The 24,253-nt window shown below is 45.2% G+C and overlaps 1 protein-coding gene across 2 annotated transcripts in view; it reads right to left on the bottom strand.

Moving 5' to 3' along the window:
• LOC138299228 (zinc finger protein 84-like) overlaps nt 1-24,253 on the bottom strand; it is a 132,527-nt gene that overhangs the window by 17,657 nt on the left and 90,617 nt on the right. The window lies entirely within an intron of this gene.

The following is a 24,253-nucleotide window of genomic DNA, read 5'->3' as shown; positions in this document are numbered from 1 at the left end:
TTCATGGCTGGCAACAGTGAATGGAGGCCAGCACCACTTTCCAGCACAGGGCCGGGCAGGTATATAAGCGGACAGAGAAGCTGTGTCAGGGCACAAAAGTCATACCATTATCAATGTATGTATCTATGTATATTGTATTCCTGTAGCATAAACCTAGGCAAAAGGCACTGCACATGGTCAAAGACAAGCCTATAGTTAATGAGTGATAGGAGAGAGAGCTGATTTCTGGATGGGTAATGCACTTGTGATGTAGGGTTCTTTAAAGAGGTGCGTCTGCAACTCTTTCATAAATTGGAACAGCTTTTGGAGCCGTCCTGATGGATACGGGGATTAGTTCAAATCTGATTTGCTTACCTCTTATCCTTTTGAGCCCTGATGAGGTGATACAGATGTATAGATGAACCTCTTGAAACCAGCAGAAATGGAGATTAAACATTTTTTGATGGAGGGAAATTTGTTTGTAAGGTGATTTCAATGTGAGAGCTACGTGTTTTGGTGACCCTCGGAAAAGTGGCAATGTATTGGAAGGTTGATAGGGTAGATTTGAGGACTCTAGGGTAGTAATGTGGGATCTGAAATCAGGGAGTCCTGGCATTCTGACAGATAAGGTCAGGGAATGTACCAGGGTGCATTACATCTGTGCAGCCCAAGCACTGATGGGACTGCAGCCATTGGAGTGACTAGGAGAAAGTGTTCAGTGGTCCACCAGCATGAAAGGTACTACTATGTCAGTAAGTTGTCTTGACACGTGAGCATGTAACAGCTGGCTGTATCCGGAAGGACTGTGTGATCAAGAGGGAGGGGAAACTAGTTTCATATGGACTGAAGAATGGGCAAAATGAGCAACATTTCAAAGAAGTATTCCATTTGGGTTTTTTGTGTCAGGTACGGGGCATTAAGTATCAAGTGGTGTTAAAGAGATAATAATCTTCCCTAAAAGGATCATCTGCCCTACAAAGAATTTCAATGTAAAGAGTGACTCTACAAAGCAGCATGGGTGGAGCACACCGAGAGCACCGAGTTATGCACCACCACACAAGTGTAGGGGCTACATATATGCAAGGTAGAGACCAGGGGTGGCTGGGGTTAAATGGTGAAAGGGGCATTGACCTACCCCCCCTGAAGGGAGAAAGAAGAGGATGAAAAAAAAAAGACGAGTAGCAGGAAACAAATTGCATTTGCTGCTTGGTCACAAACCAGTTTTAATCTATGTTCTTTTGGGGGAGGGGCTGGGAGAATGACCTGAGGCTTCTGTGTGCACAGTGAGCATGCCATGGCTGGTTGAGGTCTTCCTCAACTCTGGAGGCATAAGCCTGGCCAGTGACGACACATTGTGGGCTTTGCTTTCCAGGTATAGGCATTCTTATGGGGAATAATTCACAAAGACCCAGGGTAGAATTTGAATGATTCAATTGAAGTAAACAGCTGGGTGCCAGGCTGGCACATGGGGACGATGATGTAGTGGGTGTGTCACTGATCTCTGCCTCCTTCATTGCTACCAAGCAAATGCTGTAAGTTCTTCACCACGTGATTGGTAGGCTGGGGCAGATGGAGGAGTCCAGCATAGCTTTGTTCGAGGCAGCGTACAGACTCAGAGGTGATCATGTTTTTCACCACTACAGGTTCGGCAGGGGAGTAGCTGCACCACTTAATTTTAAAACACTTTGTGAGTGGTGTGTCCTAGTCCAGTTCCATGACTCAGACCTTCATTCGTACCTCTGAGCCATTTGTTTTTAACTTGGTCTATTGGGGAGAATTCTATTGCCATCAAGGAATACAATGGAATCCCGGCCACGTGAATCAAGCAGCAGGCCATATCAGAAAACAAGTCTATGTTTGTTTGTATTGCTTTAACCTGCTGCCCAAGCTGACCCTGCTGCTTACAGCCAGGCCAGGCCTGATGCCTCTTACTAGTCTGAGCCAACTTTGCAACAGTGAAGGATGGCAGACTCTGACTGAGAGCACAGCAGGTCAGGGGCCACACTCGACACACTCCACACCCCAGTTTCAGTGGGGAATGTAATTGGTAGTGTGATTAGTGAGTCCTAGTCAATGCCAGTGCAGCTGGCCCAGTCCTATAGTCTGACTTGGACTTTGCTCTGTGCTTGTTTTATAGCTGGCAGGCACCTTTAACGTATCCCGCCAAAAAGAGTCAATAGAGGAATTTTCTGTGTTCTGTTGTGGGCCAGTGAAGAACTCGCCGATATATCTAGGATACATCTTGTCTGCCCAATCTGCAGTAGCAAGCAAGTGTACTTTGGATTTATCCCACGTCTGCTGCTCGGGTCGATCCTGCTGCTCTCCACCAGGCGGCAGTGATTATTACCAACCTGCAGACAACACGAAGAACAGCTCCTCCGAGTCCGAACAAGGCATCCAGTGCAGGGTTGCCGCACACTCCAGTTTCATGGTCGGTATGAAGCCTAGGTTTGGCCTCTATCCTTCACGCTGGCGGTAGATGCTCAAGTAAGCATTTCTTCTATTTCCTGATTATTTGATGTGTCTTTCTACCCAAAGCTGTCGGCAGTGAAGCACTCTTGTTCAAGCCTGTGCTATGTTAAGCTGGTAAAAAAAAGGGTTCTGCCTGTCACCTAGAAGAAAGCATTATCCTCAGTGGTCAGAAAGAGATGTGGAATGTAATTATGTGTTCTTGATCTGACTGAATATATGTGGAGTATAGTTATGTGACAAAGTGTAGGTTGGAGTGGAATTATGTGTAGTGGAAGTATCTGCAGCTGAATTGTGCTGCGTGGAGTTCAATTATGTGGGTGGAGGGGAGTGGAATTATGTTGTGTGGAGTGGTAATATGTGAAGTGGAAATATGTGGCATGCGGCGGAGAGGAAGTATGTGGAGTTGAATTAGTTGGATTGTAATTATGTGGCATGAATTGGAATTGTGTGGAGTTAAATTGTGTGGCTTGGAATTATGAGAGGTTGACATGTGTTGTGTGTAGTGCAATAATGTGTGGTGAATTTGTGTGTTGCATTATTTGGAGTCTAGTGCTTGTTATCTTCACAGGCCAGCCGAATGCGGGGAACAGTCTGCATCAGTTGGCTGTATTGCCAGTGACCTCTGAAGGGCTTGGATTGCTGTAGGCAACATATTACCTGCAATGCTGAGGCACCAGCCCACATGGGAGGTGAGACAATGTTGTTTCTGTCTCCTGTCCACTCACCCCTATGAATGACATCCACAGCTGTCTCTGTAACACCCGCTTCGGGCGGTTGGGTGGATCATTGCTTTGAATGCTCTGGGCGGGCTCTGATGGTGATTAAAGACAGCTCGCCAGTCCTCGGGAGCCAGTTGTGCTCCTGCAGCTCTTAACTCTGGCAGCTTCTTTGTTTTAATCAGAATGAGGGGCAGAGATAAAGTTATTCTATTCCTCTTGTTAGATCACAGCAGCAGCAACTTGTCTGCACTGATGTTTTCTTGGATGTCCTGTATGATTAGAATCTGCAGGGGCAGCAATTAAAATTCGAAACAAAATACTTTATCTACAGAAGGTTTTAGATTCCTGACCATGAAAGGCGTGAGAGCAGTTGGAGGGACTGAAAAAAACACGAGCAAGGGGATAAAGAAAGATACACATTACAGCACAATCTGCGGAAGGAAAAGCAAAAGGAATGGGGCGAGCAGGAGGGAGAAGAAGCAACAGAGTGGGGTGGGCAGGAGGGAGAGGAAGCAACAGGGATAGGATGAAGCAACAGGGATGGGGATGAGGTGGGTGTAGAAGAAGAAGCAACAGGGATGGGACAGACGGGAGGGGGAAAGAAGCAACAGTGATGGGGCGGGTGATAGGTATGCGAAAAGCAACAGAGATGGGGCGGGTATGAGGGAGAAAGAAGCAATATGAATGGAGGGCAGGTGGGAGGAGACAGAGCGCGTGAAAACATGAGCACAGCTATGGAGGGCGCAGAGAACACAAGTAGTTGGTCCATGCTCTAGGAGAGGGCCAAACACAAGAAGAAGCATAAGATATGCCTGCTATGGACAAACAGGAACGAAGAAAACCAGAGCGTCGTTAAAGTGAACAAATGATAAGCTAGCGGCGAGCTGTAAATCCACAGATTGCAAACAACATGTCTCGAAGAGTGCATGCCCTTTCTAGCTGAGATCTAAAATTGTAACATCCGATAGTACTGTGGCACTTATACACGCAAACTGCTGACTCTCATAGACAGGGATATCATAGCACTGTAAATATACAAGTCATATACAAGTCACTGTTCTCTACTGCGCAGATAATTAAAATTAGCGACTCTCCAGTTTGACAGAAAGACATCAGATATTATAACATTAACCAACTGAGCATTTCATACAGAATAGTTTAACTCATGTCTACTCTTTATTTTAGGTGGGTACATTATATTATTGTTCTTCCCACTCTAACCTGATTGACACAACTCTCATCTAGCTCAAAGTTCTGTAGCCATATATTCTGATTTTACAAATGAAGGCTAAAATAAATATAATTATCAGAGGCAAATTATTTTAGGGCAAAACAAAGATATAGACTGGTTGGACCCTGTTGGATCACCATATTCAATACAATACATCTGTAGAGCATGCAGCTACCTCTGAACAGACGTCCTGGAACTAGCAGAAAGGTCACCTTAGAAATACTTAAACTACATAAAACCTAAATATAAACCATGCAGGAGTCAAAGAGAAACGTTTTGAACCGCTTCCTAAAAACAGCTTCAGTCAGGCTGCTTTTCAGACCCAGTGGGACAGCATTCCATACTTTTGAGGCCAGAAAAACAAATAATCACTCCCCTCTGCTGGCCTTGTGAAAGTGTGGGATTTGAAAAAGTTTCAAACTCTTTGATCTCAGCAATCTAGCTCGGCCTAGGGCTTGAAACTGCACCTGAGGTAAAGGGAGGGAGTGTGGGGGTAGGCCCCAAATGCAAAAATGAGTGCCTTAATCTGTATCCTTTTTGTCACTGGGAGCCGATGTAGACAGCCCGCCACTGCCACCAGTCGGGGTTGATGGGCCTCCTGAGAATTAACTGTCACCAGCATTCTGAATGATTTGCAGGCGCTGGGTCAGGTAATCGGCCAATCACAGGTAAAGACTATTGGAAGAGTCTAGCCTGGATGCAATCAAGGCATGGGCTATCATTTGGCGAAACTCCAAAGGGAGAAGATGCAACATCCTTCTTAATGACGTAAGGGCAAGGAAACAGGCAGAGGACAATGCCCTGATTTGGGGCTCAAAGGTCAAGTTACTGTCAAATTTTACACCCAGATTTCTTATTACTGAGGCTGGGGGAAGCACCCATTTCAGATGGCTACCAAAGGTTGGGATCTGAAGAAGTTTTGGAACCAAAATAAGATCTCTGTCTTCTCTGAGTTACGTTTACGACAGCTTGAGTGCATCCTGTCAACAACTTTGAGGCATAATTTAAAGGAAAGCAGACTTGAAGGCCCAAGAGAAGTTGGATGCCCTCCGTGTATTACACGACTCTCACTCCCTAAGGCTCAACAATTTTCGCCAGTGGCTCCAGAAATATATGTATATTAAAGAGTGTGGGGCTCTGGAGAAAGCTCTGAGGCTCACCACACTGTAAAGATTTGAAAGTGGAGGTGAAAGGAGGTAGGAAGACAGCTTGGGAACTGTCAGTAATAAAGGAATTTAGCTACAGCAGGGCTTGGTCCCTAATGCAATTTTTCCAGTCTATCAACATAGAATGGCATTGGACACCGTATCAAATGCTGAAGAATGGTCAAGTGACACAACACTAGCTGGTGTATCTAGATCCGAATTCCCTTTAATTAATTCTGATACTTTAAGCAGGGTTGACTCAATGCTGTAGCCTGCACGAAAACCAGATTGGCATCAGACGATTAAACTCAAGAAAGTGTGAAATATGCTTGTTTACCCTTTTCTCAATTATTTTATCCATCGTAGGAACATGAGAAGGGTCTAAAATTGCTGAGAACTTTAGGATCAGTTGATGGCTTCTTCAGCAGGGGGGGCTGCAAGGCTTGTTTCCAACCAGAAGCAACCAGCACCAGGTTTAAGGAATCATTTAGACGTTTATTTAAAATCAGATTCGCCATTGGGGCAGCAAGTTTTAGAATGGCGGGAGGGCAGGGATCTGGGGGGGAGGGGGGGAGTCTGATTAGAAGCATGCAATTCTGGCAGTAGATTCCTCTAGGACAGAGGTCTTCAATCTGTGGGGTGCGACCCTTGGGGGGGGGCATAGAGTCATGGGAAGGGGGTTGCACATTCCCCAGCCTCACTTGTGCCTAGATTTCAAAACCTGCTCTTCGTTTTGGAAAAAAGCAACTGTCCCGTGACGGATTCTGATAGTTTAAATACTTCAGCTGGAGTGTCACTTAGTGTGGTGAAGCCAAATCTGGCACACTGCTAAACAAACTTTCCTGCCAGTCTGCCCCCTTGCCTGAAATAAATGTAAATGTGCGCTACCAGTTAATCTGCAAATGTATAGGGTGAACTGCAAATGTAAAGAATATTTGGGAGCCTGTGCTGGCTTTAATTGTTGCAATCACTGGGCGCTTTGTGATGACAAATATGTATTCTTTCGGTGGTAGTGCAACAAGCTAACCATTGCACTCTAAAGTGCAAGTGCTTTTATTTGTAATTGTATTTACACTGCGCTTACAACACATCGAGGTGTTGAAGGAACAGTAATGTAAAAAACAATTGCATTATGTACACTCTGGGTTCTACTAAAATCTATTGGAAGCACTATTTAACCCTAAAATGTTTTACACATTTTGCAGCCGTCTGTCTTATACTGTGTGTAATGCAAGTTTAAAATAATGAATTACATATTCACAGTGCTTTCAGTCACAGGCTTTAACCTTGTACTTTCGCGTGGGCTCTCATTATCCTAAATGAGACTACTGGATTTCTAGGCAGCAGGATCGATAACGGTGTGGGGGACTGAGTCTGACCCACGTGTAAGGAACTCTGTCACCCTAAATCCGGTTGTTGCTCCGGCTAACTAGCAGTGCCTCATTTCTCCCATGGGGAAGAAATGATTGGGCAGCCGAGCGCATGACATCTTCGGAACTTCTCAGGGAAGTCGTGGTCACTCAGATCCAAACCAACTCTCTCATTCACAATATGGTCTCATATACAAATGACAAAGACAGTATAAGTTTTATATAATGTTTTAATAAAACAACTGTATTTTAGATATTAAGGCGTGAGCCGCAATAACCAGAACAACACAACATAGTAGGATGGATATAGTAACCAGGAGAGTAAAACATAGAAATAAAGCTATCATAATTCCTAACCGTTTCTACTCTCCCTCTGCTTGTTCTATTTAGAGCACAGCATGTTAAGCTTTCAGCTTGCCTTTCTGTATCACTAGGGAGACGGATACACTCATACCTGAGCAAAGGCCTGTGATCTTGGTTCAGCATCTGCAACGAGGCAGTCAGCGTCAAGTTGTGGTTCCCTGGTCGGAATCTCCCTCTTGCGTGTACTGGGACAAGGAAGTGATTTTATAACTAACATGTCAGCGAGATCACAAAATGTCCCTACGCAGGAATGCAGAGTCTAAACTCTTACCACGTCTATCGGCAATGTACCAGACTGTATCCTTGACTGAAGCACAGAGTAAATATGTTATGGAGAACTCTAGTGCAGAGTAGGCAAAACAGTGTGATATGAATAAAAAACAACACCGTAGAACTGGCTATTTGAAAAATAACAGTACGAAGCCTAATAAAAAGCATGTAGAGCAAAGTGCACAGAGGCTCTAAGCTATTAGCAAGTGAATAAAATATATTCAGGGCAAAATGCACAAAGGCCTAAAGCCTGAAGCTAAAGCACAATGAATACGTAAAACCAACCACACTACACCCTCCCCTTGTCGGTAGCAAGTGGTTCCAATAACATAAAAGGATGCCCTAAACATAAACCAAATCTAAAACAAGTATTTCGACAAGGTGAGAAGACAATAAAATCATAAATTTAGGTAACATGTGAGCACAACCAAATTCAAGATAGTGTCAATTTTGTAAAAATCCAATCATCAGACAGAAGCAATAGAACGTAGGAGTTCCTCCACCTCGATATATGTCAATATCGGAAGATCCACGCCACAAAGTACCATGGAGCAGGTGTGATCCAAAGCCCCAAAACCACTCAGGGCGGCACCCCGTGCAGGGCCTATGAAAGAGACAATACCATCTTCCTCCAGGAAGGGAATCTCATAAACTGGCTCACGAAGCAAGCGCATCCGTAGTGCACAAGTCTGGGAATGAGCCCTCATCGGGAACATCAACAGATCAGTATCGACCATTGGAGGGCGCTGCAATGAGAGACAGAGAGCCAGTGCATGTTCAAACGAGCACCAAAGGCATCGAAACACGGGTTGCACACAATCCAAAACCGGTCTGAATGACAGAGACCAGTCGCACTCCAAATGTCCCAGGAGTGTTGCTCCAAAATGCCGCATCATGCGTTCACGACACAGCTGCGCTGATGGGAGCAGCAGTACAGGATCTCGTCGTGACGGGACAGCCATTGCGAAAAATAGCAATAACAGCAAGACTCCAGCCAATAAAGCCAAAGTAATCGGGAAACCCCCCAAAATGCTTCCGAAAATAGAATGTATAGCCGAAGGTATCAAACCGAATATGGAAGAGAAGGTATTAGCAAAACCAACACCAACGACTTTGAAAAAATGTGCAATACCAGCAGTGCTGGATGCATTAAATATACGTCCCACAAGTTCACCGAAGTGAGTCGGAAAGTTAGTATTCAAAAGGGACTGTATCTCCGCCGATGACCTCGCCACCTGAAGTGCATAGGTCTCGCTAGCAGATGTAAGGGCCACATGCTTTTGAAACAATAAAGCTTTTAGCCGACTCAACTTGTCGAAATCAACCTTGGAAGTAGCAATATGAGGCCAGATGTCCGCTACCTCCCTAATTTGAGTGGGGGGAAACAACACATTCCCGCAGCACGTAACGGGCTTGTTGACAACGACGATGTAAACTATTCCGGCACGCATGCCACAGCAGCGTTCGCTGTTAAGAACAATGTAACTGCCGTTAGAAAGCACCTGGAAAGTGTTTTTAATAACCGGGACTGGAACTCCCTTCAGATAACAAGCTAAGTTAGCAATCGAAGCGTTACACGCCCCGTGCAAGGACAGCTGTTTACAAACCATTGAATGGCTGACAGAAGCTTCGCATTCGCTGCCGCTAAGAAAAACCTCCTTCAAACCATTAACACATCTGTACTGAAAGGGAAGGTCCCACACCTCGTGTATGTAACTGTCTCCCAATAGTTCATATCTACCCACCGGAATGTGCTTCAAACACGAAGTAAATTGCAAAGTAGAGATAGGCAAATTAATAACCCCATGGATCAACCATTCAGCTGACGGAATCTCAGCTACCGTGAAAGGCAGTTTCTCTAATTTTTCAATATTTAACATAACATATGTCGCCTCCTTTTTAGCCATCAGTTGTTGTTGACGAGTCAAATTAAAAGAGATAAAGATCTCTCTGGCACGAACGTGCTGCCATGGAACGCGACCCGCCTTCAAGGTCTGAAGAGTCCAACCCAGCTGCATGATGGATCGTGTCTGACTCTGCCCATGATATAAAGAAGACATGTCCGATTTAATAATGTCTATAGCAGAGGACACAATGCTGTCAATCGTGTAAACACGTTCAGAAAGGGTATGCATGCCATTATCAACAACAGACAAAGGCCCTCATCCTGACCTTGGCGGGCGGCGGAGGCCGCCCGCCAAAGTCCCGCCGTCAGGTTACCGTTCCGCGGTCGAAAGACCGCGGCGGTAATTCTGACATTCCCGCTGGGCTGGCGGGCGGCCGCCTTCAGGCCGCCCGCCAGCCCAGCGGGAAAGAGGCTTCCACGATGAAGCCGGCTCGGAATCGAGCCGGCGGAGTGGAAGCTGTGCGACGGGTGCAGTTGCACCCGTCGCGTATTTCACTGTCTGCACAGCAGACAGTGAAATACATTTAGGGGCCCTCTTACGGGGGCCCCTGCAGTGCCCATGCCAGTGGCATGGGCACTGCAGGGGCCCCCAGGGGCCCCGCGACCGCGACCCCCCCTACCGCCATCCGGTTCCCGGCGGGCGGACCGCCGGGAACTGGATGGCGGTAGGGGGGGGTCGGAATCCCCCTCGGCGGCGCAGCAAGCTGCGCCGCCTTGGAGGATTCCAACGGGAAGCGGAAAACCGGCGGGAGACCGCCGGTTTTCCTGCACTGACCGCGGCCAAAGCGCCGCGGTCAGAATGCCCTGCGGGGCACCGCCGGTCTGTCGGCGGTGCTCCCGCCGACCCTGGCCCCGGCGGTCTAAGACCGCCGGGGTTAGAATCACCCCCAAAGTCTGCATCTGATTTGCTTGATCAATCTGCCTCAACCGGGCTGCAGCCTCTTGTTGTGAAAGCTTCCAAATCTCATTATAAACCTCGTATAAGAACCTTTTCTTCCGTGGTACTCTGGGACCTGACAAAAAATCTTGTAAATCAGTATTATTAGACAGTAACATGAGATGTGACTTAACTGCATCCAGCGTGGAGGACTTCAACCATTGCTGACAAAGCTTCCCCACACTGTATGTAGTTATAATATCAGCATGTTCTGGTGAAACGTAACGAGGGTCTGCCCTACTAGTCCTGAACCCCCCTGAAGAGGTGACAAAACGTTGATGACACATATTAGTGTCTATAGGCCACAATAACCACCCGCCTGGATGTAACGATGAAGTGTTAAGTGTACCATTCCGGACCCAATGTGTAAAGTCACTGAAAGTAGCATTCACATAGTGCTGCCATTTTTTTAATTTAGAACGGACAGGTATACTAGGCAAAGTTAATTCCTTAATCGTCGCTAAGCCCAAACAGCTAGTCTGTTGTACTGTGTCATTGAGGAAAATCATCTGCACAGGGATAATACATGCTCTAAATAACGTGTCCCTGCCTCGCATTTGCCAATTTTTCGTACCCCAAACACTTTTCAAGTCAACAGTTTTGAACCAGTATTCATATCCCTCGACCGACAGTTTAGATACAAACAAATTAGAATACAGTAATTTAGTATCGGTCAATAACATTTGCTTATTAGAATACGGTGTAACTTTAAAATAGTAGGACCTAGCATTACGCGGATCATGCCCAGTAAAATATGCAAATTTGTCATAATACGTTTTTGAACTCCCTTGTGGAGGAGTCGAGCAATGTTCCCATTGCACATAATTAAACATGGACTTAGGGCTACTAGCTTTATGAATAAAGTGGTGTCCATAATAGTTGTAACAAAACATGTCACCATGATTATCTCTAAACTGGTAAGCATCTTCATCGTCATAGACAGTATAATATTGCAAATCCATTAGCATAGAATCTACTGTCTTCACATCCCAATCATCAGAAACAATGCCTGGTATAACAATATCATTCATAGATAATTTGAGGACATACGGTATTTGAATCAATTCAGTGGGACCATATATATCAAACATTACTTTATCCCACACAATTCCATCCGGAACTGGTATAGCAGAAATGTTCACTGTGGACAAGTCTCTTCGAACCATATGAGACGAAAAATGTGGTTTCAACACAGTCTCCACGTGCTCAATGTCAGATCGATCAGGAAGAAAATGACCATGTATTATTAGAAAAAAAGTAACCACAAATCCCAACCATAATAATATAGTCATCACGGCCAAAAATAGCCAAAAATAGTTCCAAGGAAAAACAAAATATGTTCGTTTAAGCCATCCCAGCAGCCGTTGTAGACCGTGGACAGAAGACATCGAAGACGAAGAGCCGGACCCATCATTATCAGCGTCGTTGAAGCAGCCAGAAGCAGTTCTAGCAAAAGGTGCAACTCTGAACGAAGAAGCAGACGGAGGCTCCCGCTGTGGCACGCTATAAACCACATGTTCAGAAACATCAGTAGAACGTACAGCAATTTGATCACAAGATTCCATATTAATCGCCGTCGGTGGAACGATCGCAAGATCATCATCCACCCTCCCCAAGCTCGGAGAGGAAACAGTGTCGGTGAAAATCACCTGCAGCGGGACCTCATCCCCAGTAGTGAGAGGGATTCCGGTTTGCTGTGCAGAATCGGCCACATGTTGTAACTTGACATTATCAATGGAAACAAAGCGATTTCCTTTGGCCCCTCGCAGCGGTGGTAAAATCACAGTTCTCGTGCCGCTTACCCCTAACACAGGGACAGGTTCTCGATAAGAAGGACCAAATTCTTTTTTAACTGCAACCTTTTCACGCACCAGATCCCCAATCCTGGGTATCCAACCATTAGGTGTTACTGGCTCATCCTTAATTCCTGAGGAGGCAGCATTGGCAGAAGAGTTATCTTCACGGAATTGTTGTAAATCCTGCAAAACAGTGACACGATCATTTATGTCAAAGGGCGTATCTGCCGCCTCCACACCAGGACCATCTAGATCAGGAACATACATTTGTGTTCCGAACAGGCACTCATATGAAGTACGACCCCCCAGTGACCTTCTAGGCAAGTTATTAAGTGCTCTCTGTACTCCATACAGGTGGGCTAGCCAACCACGACCCGTACCTATAACTCTGGCCGTTAAGGACTGCTTTAAATCACGATTTAAACGATCCACGACAGAATTTCCCTCGGGATGAAATGGAGACGAGAATTGGAGTTGGACCCCCAACGAAGCCATGGTGTCCCTGAATGCCTTAGAGGCAAAGGCAGGGCCCTGGTCCGAATGAAAAGCCGCAACTGCAAATATATCGACAAAGATGCGCAAATCTTTAATAACAGTGCGAGCGTCAGCCGAGCGTTGTGGCCATACCCATACAAATCTGGAGCACGAATCTACAGCAACCAATATATATTTGTATGCACTATCTGGTGTCAGCGGACCACAATGATCCAAGTACACACACTGTAATGGTTTGTTTGAAATCAGAAGGGGCGTCTGCTGCGGGCGTCTAGCCGACGATGTCTTAATTTGTTGACAAATGTCACAACAAAGGACATACTGTTTCGTCTCTTTATAGAGACCAGGCCACCAGTAACGAGCCTGTAAAAGTGAAATTGTGGCAGCCACCCCAGCATGTGCAGAAGCCACCCCCTCATGTGCTGCAGAAATCAATCGAGGTCTTTCAATTTTATTGGGAATTTCACGTACACCAATGCCTGGAATTGTAACAGTAGCATTTAGCGCACCATTCAAGCAGTAACTATATTTTGAAGGAAATCCCTTAGGAAAAGGCGTGCCATCAGCCGTAGCCCTTATGGCAGCTGAAATTTCTGTGTCTGGTTTTGAACTCGAACGAGTCACTGCGGCTACTGTGGTGACAGCCACTGCCGATTTCGCGGCTTCATCAGCCAAAGTATTCCCAGCAACGTGTATTCCAACGCGCTGGTGTCCAAGTGTATGCACAACATGGACATTAGGAAGCGTTTCCTTTAGATCCGCAACCTTACCCCACAACATTTTATGCTTAATGGTGTTGCCTTTAGAATCTCTGAACCCATTCATCTTCCAATAGTGTAAATATTTGTTGAAAGACTGCACACAGTAGTAGGAGTCACAGACCAGCAAGGTTAAAAGTGCCGGATCCGCGTGCTCCAATGCTAACAATAGAGCTTTGAGCTCAGCCAGCTGTGCCGTGCAATCTCCCAAGGTTTTAGTATAAGTATGTCAGGGGCAGAACACTTCCCCCTCCATAGTGCCGCTCACCACCGCACATGCAGCAGAATATTGTTGTTTAGTCCCAACCGCCGGTTGCGCAGAGCCATCAGTATACATGACCACTTCATATTGGTCAATAGGCAATGTACCAGCAGGAACAGGGTATTCTATTTCGTATTGAAGAAATTCTTGGGTCTGCAGTTTAGGGTCAAATACATAATCTACATCAGTGGCTGTCAAAGACGTAGCCCATTGTATCCATCGCGGGTGTAGAGCCTTCGAATTAGGAACACTCGCTTTAGTAACAGCCTCTAAGGCCGGAACCGGGGAAACAACAACAATGCGTTGACCCTGGGCCAGCGGTCTTTCTTTAATAACAGCCATCTGTACTGCAGTGAGAATTTTCTCAGTTTGTGCAAAACGTTGCTCTGCAGCCGAATACAAGTGAGATTTGTACGCAATCGGGACAGTCTCCCCTTCATTAAAGGTGACATAAGTAAACCCAACAGCCCCAGGTATTACCCTGATCACTAAATGTGTCTTATTGTCCCGAGTGTGTAAGTGTTTAACTGCTAAAAGATCACTCTGTAATTCTCGTAGTATGTGTGTATGTTCAATCGTCCAAAGATTACTCGAAAAATTCGGGCGAATCAACTCGTATAATGGTTTTATACGCGTTGCATATTCAGGAATGTAAGTTTTGCCAAAATTCAGAAACCCCAACAATGACTGGAGCTTCCGAACCGTATTAGGAGGCTGCAATAAAGCACATTTCTCCAAAAAATGTGGCGCTAAGCTCTTGCCCTCACTCGACAACTCATATCCCAGGAAAATGACGCTGAGGAAAGCAATCTTTGATTTCTTAAAATTGAACTTATAGCCAATATCTGCAAATCCCACAACAATGCGCGATACACGCCTTAGATGTTGCAGAATCCCATCATCTGTCAGATATATGTCATCAACATATGATAATGCTTCAGGGTCGAACTCATGCAGCATTTCAGTTACACGAGCCGAAAACAGTCCTGGGCTATTCTTATACCCCTGAGGCAAACGACAAAAAAAATTCTGAGAGCCAAACGCACTGAAACAGGTATAGTCCAGACTCTCGGGCGCTATATTCTGGCAGAAAAATCCATTTGAGATATCCAATGTTGTTTTGTATTTTTTACGCACTATATTATTCATAAGCGCTGCGCTATGTGAATTCTGTATTGCATATGTGCGTGTATGACTATTCAAATGTCGGTAATCCACCACTATCCTATATGAATGGTCCGGTTTAGCAACCGGAAACAAGGGATTATTCATCGGCGAGACACAGGGCTCAATAACACCCTGATACTCCAATTCAGTAAGAATTTTCCTAACCGATGCCCTAGCTTCAAATTTGATAGGATGTCAAAGGTTGTCAATAGGTTGTGGCTGAGGTTCGCCCTTTATCGGTATTACATGATAAGGTGATTGTCTGTCCCACCCCACGTTATTTCTATACAAGGCGGGAGCCTGTGCTAGAGCCCATGATTTACTATAGGACTCCGCGAGTTTTCTCGGAACAAGTGGTGAGAAGGAAGGTGTAATAACCTCCTCCCCAACTGGACAGTCGCGAACAAAGTCAGGTGGCCAATCTTGTTCGGCCAACAGAACATCATATGATTTTACCACATGGTCCCAAAAAATGGCGTTTATAACACGGTCAATGTCCCCTTCCAATCGCAGAGTTACTTCATATACTCTATCAGGATCAGAGACTCGCATATCCGCCGTCTCGACTTGTATGAAGTCATCAGTTGCTTTCACCTCCAGATGCTCTAGAAGACTCCGGCGAACTATTGTGACCTCTGCCGCGCTGTCTAACAGTGCTAACGCCCATGTCTTGTTCGTCAAGAGAACTCTCTTCTTGAGCGGCATGTCTAACTGAGACAGCTGCCACTTTCTTCTTTTTGAATTGCTGTTTCTGTTGCAACGGTTTCTCTTCTTGTTTAATAGAAACCTCCGCTGAGCGTTGTGAATCCTGTCTCGGTTTTACGTACTCCGTCCTCCGCTCTGACCGCCCACCTCTCTCACTTCTTTTTTCGGAGGAGTCCTGAAAGGAACGAGATTGGCGTGTATCAGTATATTGATATCTATCAGGCGTCTTCAAAGTATCCCTATTCCAGAGATTATACTTATTCTGAGGGGTCTCCGGCTGCGGAGACTGCCCATCATCCTTCTTAGGTGTTTGCTGTTTCTTTTCCCAGCGCTTTTTCGAACCCTCAGGTTGTTGCTGTTTAGCATGATCTTTATTATTTTTACCCTGTAACTGGGGTTTTTGTGGTCTAGCCCCTAGGCTATCACGACCAATACTAGAATATGTTTCCGCTATTATTCTCGGAAGCTCCTGCTCCTGTTGAAGCAGCGGAACATCCCGAAGACGCATACGCACTGCTAGTGCTACTGCCTCTCCTTTGAGATTACTCAAAATAATAGAAGAAACTGTGGCAAAATTGCCCAGCAACTGCATGCCCAAATCCAAGGCAGGGGCAGCCCCATATTCTTCCTGTATCTGCTTAAGTACGTCCGGTAAATTAGCTAATGTCGGTGTACCGTGTGCCATAGTGTAGAGCGCGGCAAACACCATGCCCCAGGTATTACAAAGGTCCACCGGAGGAACCATCCCGTACGGCAAACACATCGTCAAAATTCTATGTTTATCCTGAGGTCCCGTATGGGGAAATACTGCTTCCAGCGTATTAATTTTTTGCGCCAGCCAAAACGGAGTCTCCTCTCGTTTAGCCAGTGCTTTACCCATAACTGAGTGTACAGTGGCCGGATTAAGACCCTGAACCACCGCCTGTGGGTGCGCTGGAGCAGCACGCGCTGCATTCGTATTTAATGTCTGCATCACAAACTGAACTAATCGTCTATATGTATCCGTTAATTCTGTATATAAACGACGAACTTCAACCACTGCCAATTGAGCAACCGCAGGATGTGGTGTATATGTGGCCAATAAAGGCCAGGTAGGACCATCATTACTCAGTGGACCTAACCTTACTTGTGCTATTGTGTGTGGGAGGGCGCCATCAAGCCAATTATGGTGTTCTTGATAAGATAGAGGTATTTCTAAATAAGCGTAAGCCCTGTATTGTCCAGGGGCATTCGCAACTGTGTATTCGTGAAAAGTATTTGTTCCCCCATCCACTGCTGGAAAAGCGACCCAAGAATAAAAAAGTTCCGTTCTATAGGCTGCATGGGCGTCCACCACAAAAGTGACTGGACCCCCCTGGACTGTCAGTCCATGTGTCAATAGATGTCCTGTGAGCGGATGTCGCATATTAATTGCTATGTTCACTACATTAGGATTCGCCATTTCATTAAACAAAAACGTCTGCAGGCCAGAGAAGGCACACCAATATCGGGGTTTTTTCCTTTCAAAGTTCAAGCTTGAACAACCGACCACTAAGCAATAGGATGTACCCAACCTGTGGTGGCGGAAACCCTCAGCCCCACGGACGTCTCTGCATACGGAACCGAGGAGTCAAAATATATACGAGACCGAGAGTCAGTCGGACCCAAACATTAGAGCCAGACCAAACGTTGGCGGCGCCATGTCGCGTGGGCTCTCATTATCCTAAATGAGACTACTGGATTTCTAGGCAGCAGGATCGATAACGGTGTGGGGGACTGAGTCTGACCCACGTGTAAGGAACTCTGTCACCCTAAATCCGGTTGTTGCTCCGGCTAACTAGCAGTGCCTCATTTCTCCCATGGGGAAGAAATGATTGGGCAGCCGAGCGCATGACATCTTCGGAACTTCTCAGGGAAGTCGTGGTCACTCAGATCCAAACCAACTCTCTCATTCACAGTATGGTCTCATATACAAATGACAAAGACAGTATAAGTTTTATATAATGTTTTAATAAAACGACTGTATTTTAGATATTAAGGCGTGAGCCGCAATAACCAGAACAACACAACATAGTAGGATGGATATAGTAACCAGGAGAGTAAAACATAGAAATAAAGCTATCATAATTCCTAACCGTTTCTACTCTCCCTCTGCTTGTTCTATTTAGAGCACAGCATGTTAAGCTTTCAGCTTGCCTTTCTGTATCACAAGGGAGACGGATACACTCATACCTGAGCAAAGGCCTGTGATCTTGGTTCAGCATCTGCAACGAGGCAGTCAGCGTCAAGTTGTGGTTCCCTGGTCGGAATCTCCCTCTTGCGTGTACTGGGACAAGGAAGTGATTTTATAACTAACATGTCAGCGAGATCACAAAATGTCCCTACGCAGGAATGCAGAGTCTAAACTCTTACCACGTCTATCGGCAATGTACCAGACTGTATCCTTGACTGAAGCACAGAGTAAATATGTTATGGAGAACTCTAGTGCAGAGTAGGCAAAACAGTGTGATATGAATAAAAAACAACACCGTAGAACTGGCTATTTGAAAAATAACAGTACGAAGCCTAATAAAAAGCATGTAGAGCAAAGTGCACAGAGGCTCTAAGCTATTAGCAAATGAATAAAATATATTCAGGGCAAAATGCACAAAGGCCTAAAGCCTGAAGCTAAAGCGCAATGAATACGTAAAACCAACCACACTACAGTACCACTATAAAGACACAAGTCACTTTTCACTACTGCACCAACCAAGACTTAATTCTGTGGCTCTCCAGTTATAAACCGACATCTCCAGGGCATTAACTGACGGAGGTTTCATAGTGTACTAAAGTGCATTTCCCACTAACATTTTTTTTATTTATTTTTCATTTAAACTGTCCGTTATTTTATATGTACCTAGCTGACGGTGAGAGAGCTAAAAACTGAAGTCAACAACAGCAGTACTTCCTCTGCTGGAATTAAAAAATAAGCATCCTCCTTGGACCCTACAGTTCATCATTAATGAATGTAAATGGTATATTTTAATTATGATGAGTGATGTTCAGCAACCTCCAGTTGCACACAGCTGTGAACGTCAGGCCATCAGCATCCCAGAAATATAGGGCCTGATTATGACCCTGGCGGACGGCGGAGACCGTCCGCCAAGGTACCGCCGCTGAATGACCGCACCGCGGTCAAAAGACCGCGGCGGCCATTTAGACATTTCCTCTGGGCCGGCGGGCGCTCTCCAAAAGAGCGCCCGCCGGCCCAGAGGAAATGCCCCTGCAACGAGGACGCCGGCTCAGAATTGAGCCGGCGGAGTTGCAGGGGTGCGACGGGTGCAGTTGCACCCGTCGCGTATTTCAGTGTCTGCTTAGCAGACACTGAAATACTTTGCGGGGCCCTCTTACGGGGGCCCCTGCCGTGCCCATGCCATTGGCATGGGCACGACAGGGACCCCCAGGGGCCCCGCGGCACCCCCTACCGCCATTCGCCCGCCAGGAACAGGATGGCGGTAGGGGGTGTCAGAATCCCCCATGGCGGCGCAGCAAGCTGCGCCGCCATGGGGGATTCTAGGGGCAGCGGTAAACCGGCGGGAGACCGCCGGTTTGCCTCTTCTGACCGCGGCCGAGCCGCCGCGGTCAGAATGCCCTGCGGGGCACCGCCGGCCTGTCGGCGGTGCTCCCGCCGACCCTGGCCCCGGCGGTCTTAGACCGCCGGGGTCAGAATGACCCCCATAGTATGGTACTCCTCGGATCAGTTCACTAAAGTTGCAACCCATGCATTTCAACCATTATACCCAGGGACACTGGAATTATGCAATTGTGCGGCCATGGCAATTTTCGCATAATTATAGATTTGCCACTAATTCCTCTTTTGCTGCATAATCTGCTGATTTTAACAAAACAAATTTGTTTACTACTCAAACGGTTCAAAAGTTATTACATATGAGGTGCAACCACTGATTGACCATCTCTCTTAAGACCAATAGACACACCCATCACATTAGTTCAGAAATGTTTTCATCCAAATACATTTTGTCAAATTATATTTTGTTTGTGAAAAATAAAGGTCCATTGTGCATTTTCGGTAATTATTTTCTGAGACTTTTTGCTTGAACTGTGAGGTAAGCCTTTGACACTGAACCATAGTCACCCACTAACTTTTGGTTTGCTAAACACTGTTTAAGATTATTTCCCCACCGTAAAAATTATATGCTATGGGAATTGGAGGCATTTATGGTTGGCAAAGGTTGTCAATGATGAGGAGTACTAGGTTCGAGAATTTTTTTATCAGGAGGGGATCCTTACGCCTAACAAATTTTGACAGGGTGAGGGGGGGTTATGGGGGGGGGGGGGGGAGTCTTGGCATAAAATGTCTGAAGACCAATGCTCTAGGGTTACAGAGGCAAAGCTAGAGAGTACAGGGCCAGAGTCTAAGAAGAGCATCTCTCCTTAATTGGTTGGGTCCTGGCCTGGGAAAAGTTCATAAATGGTTTTAATTTTTTGAAAAAGAAGTCAGACAGATCTTCACATAGCTCGATGGAGGGTACGACAATGTTACTTTTAGCTGTAGGGGATAGGAAAGAGTTCATTATTTTGAACAACTCATGAGGTCTATTTACAGCCCCAGCGATGGATAGGCCAATAAACGTTTTTTGGGGCAATCCATATCTTTGGATGGTATTTTTTCAGAGTGGCCTAGTAGGTTGCCTTTTTGGGCACTGCAGCGGGCAGTGGCGACCATTTTTAAAGGTATTAGAACGAGGTAAGACCAAGTAAATTGAAGAACCGACTAAACCAGGATTGTCACCGGATTAGCTAAAATAATACCTTGGGGCATGGCCTGCTTTACGAGTAGGCAACTTGATTAACTGTTTAAGAGTAAATCCTTCCATAGACAAAAACTGCTAGGTGGGTTTGTTGTTGGAATCATCCACATGGGATAGTGAAGTCACCAAGCACCTGGAAATTGCCACGGAGAGGGGGTAGTTGGCCGGGGACATTAGTAAGGAACTGTAACGAGGTGGCTGAGGCATCTGGAGGATGGTGATAAGTGTGCCAGATGATGCAAAAGTTGGAGCTAGCACAACAGTAAAAGACATCCCTTCAATAGTATTCTTTGTCAACTTAGATACAGTATAGGAGTAGGAGGAACAATGTATAATAGCTAGACCTCCCCCTTTTTTTCAGTTCTATCAATGTGTTTAGTGGTGAAATTCGGGGGAATTGCCAAAGCAATGTCGGCAGCCGAGCAGTCTTTGAGACAGGTTTCGGTTAGTAACGTCAGATCCCAGTGGTTCTCTATTAACAGATTGAAGATGTCTAGGTCATGTCTAGGTAGTGAGAGGCAATTAATTAGACAGGCAGAAAAGGGAGAACAAGGTGAGGTGAGTGATGAACAAAAGGGTCAGTATAAGGCAAAGCTAAGTGTTCACTATCGGACGGTGAAGCAGCATCCCCACTTTGCTAAGGCCCCGTGTACCATTGGCTTGAGAGACAGACCTGCAAGTGAATTTGGGTATCCTGATGTAATTCTGGCCTCTGCACACAGAAGATCTTTGGTGTGCACTGTATGTCTATGCCCAAAATCGACAAGGAGACCCAGAGCCTGGCTCTGGGGATGTAGAGGGACACTTAAAGCACAACATTGGCAGTGTATAAGACTACGGCAAGGAGTGGTGGTAGCAGCATACTATGCTGTTAGAGGTCACTAGCTGAGCAGGATTTTTTTACCTGTTTTAGGATGACTGCGATGCCTACAGGCCACTTAAAGTTCCTTTCATGTGTCATGGCCTGACCCCGCACTCACATCTCTATTTGAGTCATGTGTATTTAAAATGTAAGGTAGCAGGGCTCTATTTTGTTCCCATGTGTATATGTATGTTGTTACCAGTCGGGTCCATGTTGAATAGCCCCTGGTCTGACATGGCACAAAATGGAGTGCATCGCTGACATTCCTGAAGCGGAGGGTGTAACTCTGGATACAGAAGTGTGGAGGGATTCAGTCATGACTGCCTCTCAGAAAGTCTATGTGACCTTTTTAACAGACGATTAACGAATGGTCTTTAATGAGCTATCACATGTGGCTGATGGTGTGGAAGTGAAGGAGAAAGGTGGAGTCAGCACAGACAATTGCAAGTGAAAGAGAGATTTCTGGGAAGAGCTGGATTCTTTGTTTTCCCTGGATTGGCATGTCATGAAGGTTGCAGAGTCAGACTCACAGGTTCACACTTTTTGTGCTCATGTTGTTAATATTCCTGCTTAGAGCCAGCATCATTAACTAGAGTGAGGAGCACTCACCCTGAAAAAAGAAACCCAGACAGTAAATTAGCACTCTCTGTCTGAAAACACCACAAAAAAGTGGCTCTCAAACTTCTTAACTGCGCTTTAATTCAAGCTGCTTTACGGCCCGACAAGAAGAGCCGCTGTGTTCCAAGATTAGTATATCTGACAGCCAGGTCCACTTAAGTGAGAGCACAATGCCTTGGTTTCTGCAAGATGTGCTGTAAGAAACTGTGGTTCCAGCAATGACCTTGTGAGTTGCCTACTGATGAGAGAGGAGCAGCATACAATTTGCTGCCACTCCTGACGTCCCAATCATTACCTGTGTGTACCCATGACATTTCATATAATGTGCATTTTAACCTCTAATTAATGTAAAGGGATGCATTTGAATTTCATAACAGTGAATTCACTGCAGTGTCAGGAAATATATACCGAGTGGCTCGGCTTAATTAATTGAAGTGTAATCATTGAAATAATGTTTTAACCATCCTCATGTTGTTTGAATGTATTTGCATGAAAAACTAGAACAATATACCAAATGTGTACAATAATGGCTGAAGTTTAGTGATGGAAATGCACTTCATTACCACAGTATGCTCATGTATTAGTGCATTATGCATATTAACTGTATCAAGTAATCCTGATTGAGGGGATGTAATTTGCATACATGATAATGTAGAAATTAAAATGTGCACAGTATGATGTGAAATTAAAATGCATTACCTTAATCTTAGCTTCAGTAGGCCTGAATTTTCTTAACGTGAGAAACCGTTTGTTGTTTTTGTTAACATGTCATTTCATTGCAGGTTCATTTGTAGTAAATGGTAGTTTGGAAGTAGAAGTGCTATTTTTTTTTTTTATACAAATAGAGCATTAGAAAAAATCCTTGAAAGTGGAACATAAGGCGCTCAAGAATGAAGAGACTCCCTTATTCATACATGTTGCAAAAGATGCCCAGAGAACCAAGTACAGCAGTGTTCACAGGACTGCCCTTGGACCGAGTGATGTTTCAAGAGGCACCGTGGGACAGGAGAGCACACTGGAGTCATTGTTGGGTGTTCAGGAAGGCGTTATCTGTTGGGCTTACAGTATTAATTAGAGATTTCACTAATTGATGGGAAAGATTCCCTTGGAGAGGTGCTGACCTCTGACTTTCTTTGTTTTTTTTGCCCCATACCTTTGCGAAGTGAGGGTTAAGCAGACACATAACTCTCTAAGAAGGCTCTGGAGCAAACTTCGGAAATGCTGACACCTTCCTCTTCATTTTTCCAATGCCTTTTCTTATTTTTCATTGTTTCCCTCTTATCTTTAGTCCCTATGTTCTTAAGTTAGATCTCATTAAAGCACATACAAGATTTCTCAATTTCCCCTAGTTCGACTAAACTCAATGACTTTAGCTTGCACTAATGTGTAAGAAAATAGGCCGGCGTCTGTCGTCAGAGAATCAAATACTGTTACTGATAGTTTGCTTTGCTGTTACTGAGTGTCTGGTTTGCCTAATGTTAACTTGTCTACACTTCTTCAGAAGATTTGGATATCTCTATGGTTATTCTGTACATTTACAGTACGTTCTTGAGAGGTTTACATTCCCATGAGTGATAATTTGTAATATAAACCTTAAACTTTATTTCCATCTTCGTCCTAATTGTGTGGCCCTACACTGTAAATTAATGTTGTTTGATTGTTACCTGACTCCATAGTGAAACGTTAAGCATGGATCCAAAGGTTCATCAAACTCAATTTAAAGCATAAAAAAATGCTACAGAAAAGCTGGTAGCACCGAACAGTTTGGTCCTCAGTAAAATAGAGATTGGCAATTAGGGCATCCCATTATGAAGTTGCCCAGACCCAGCCCTCGCCCTGATCCTATGACTAGTTCGGAGGATTGGTGGAGTTCCAGCATCATTCCAACTCAGCGGATGTGAGAGTATGAACAGGGTTGCACTTCACATGGCTTATGCTTAAATTGCAGTGACTTGATACGATTTTGAAGTCTTTTGCAGAGAAATATTGAAGTTGTTGTGTGAATGTGGACCTTAACACTAAGAAGTTGAGACAGTTATTTAGTCTGTTGTGGCCTAAAATCCAAGGATATATGAAAAAGTGTAGAACACACTTGTTGTTCTTTTCTGCTGTGTAGGTGGTGCTGTCCGTCGGGAACTTTATCAATCTCAGTGAGATCTGTTGTTTGAGATTTCCTTCAAGAGTGTAAGTTAAAGTAGGTCGGAAATTGTAGCTCCGATCGCTTTTAGAAGTGATTGATTAACCCCGAACCTTAAGAGAAGACGACAAAATTATTGTTGAAAATTGCTTGCATTGTTTTGCATTTAGGTTTGAGTGAAGAGTAACTGCGAGAGACATTTTAATGAGTGTGAGCCGCTGCAAGGTGTGAGACGGATATCACTTTGTGCCGCGCTGGTGTAAGGCATCAC

Source organism: Pleurodeles waltl, chromosome 6, assembly GCF_031143425.1.
Source record: "Pleurodeles waltl isolate 20211129_DDA chromosome 6, aPleWal1.hap1.20221129, whole genome shotgun sequence".
Lineage (NCBI taxonomy): Eukaryota > Metazoa > Chordata > Amphibia > Caudata > Salamandridae > Pleurodeles > Pleurodeles waltl.
This window is presented reverse-complemented; position numbering and strand designations above follow the sequence as displayed.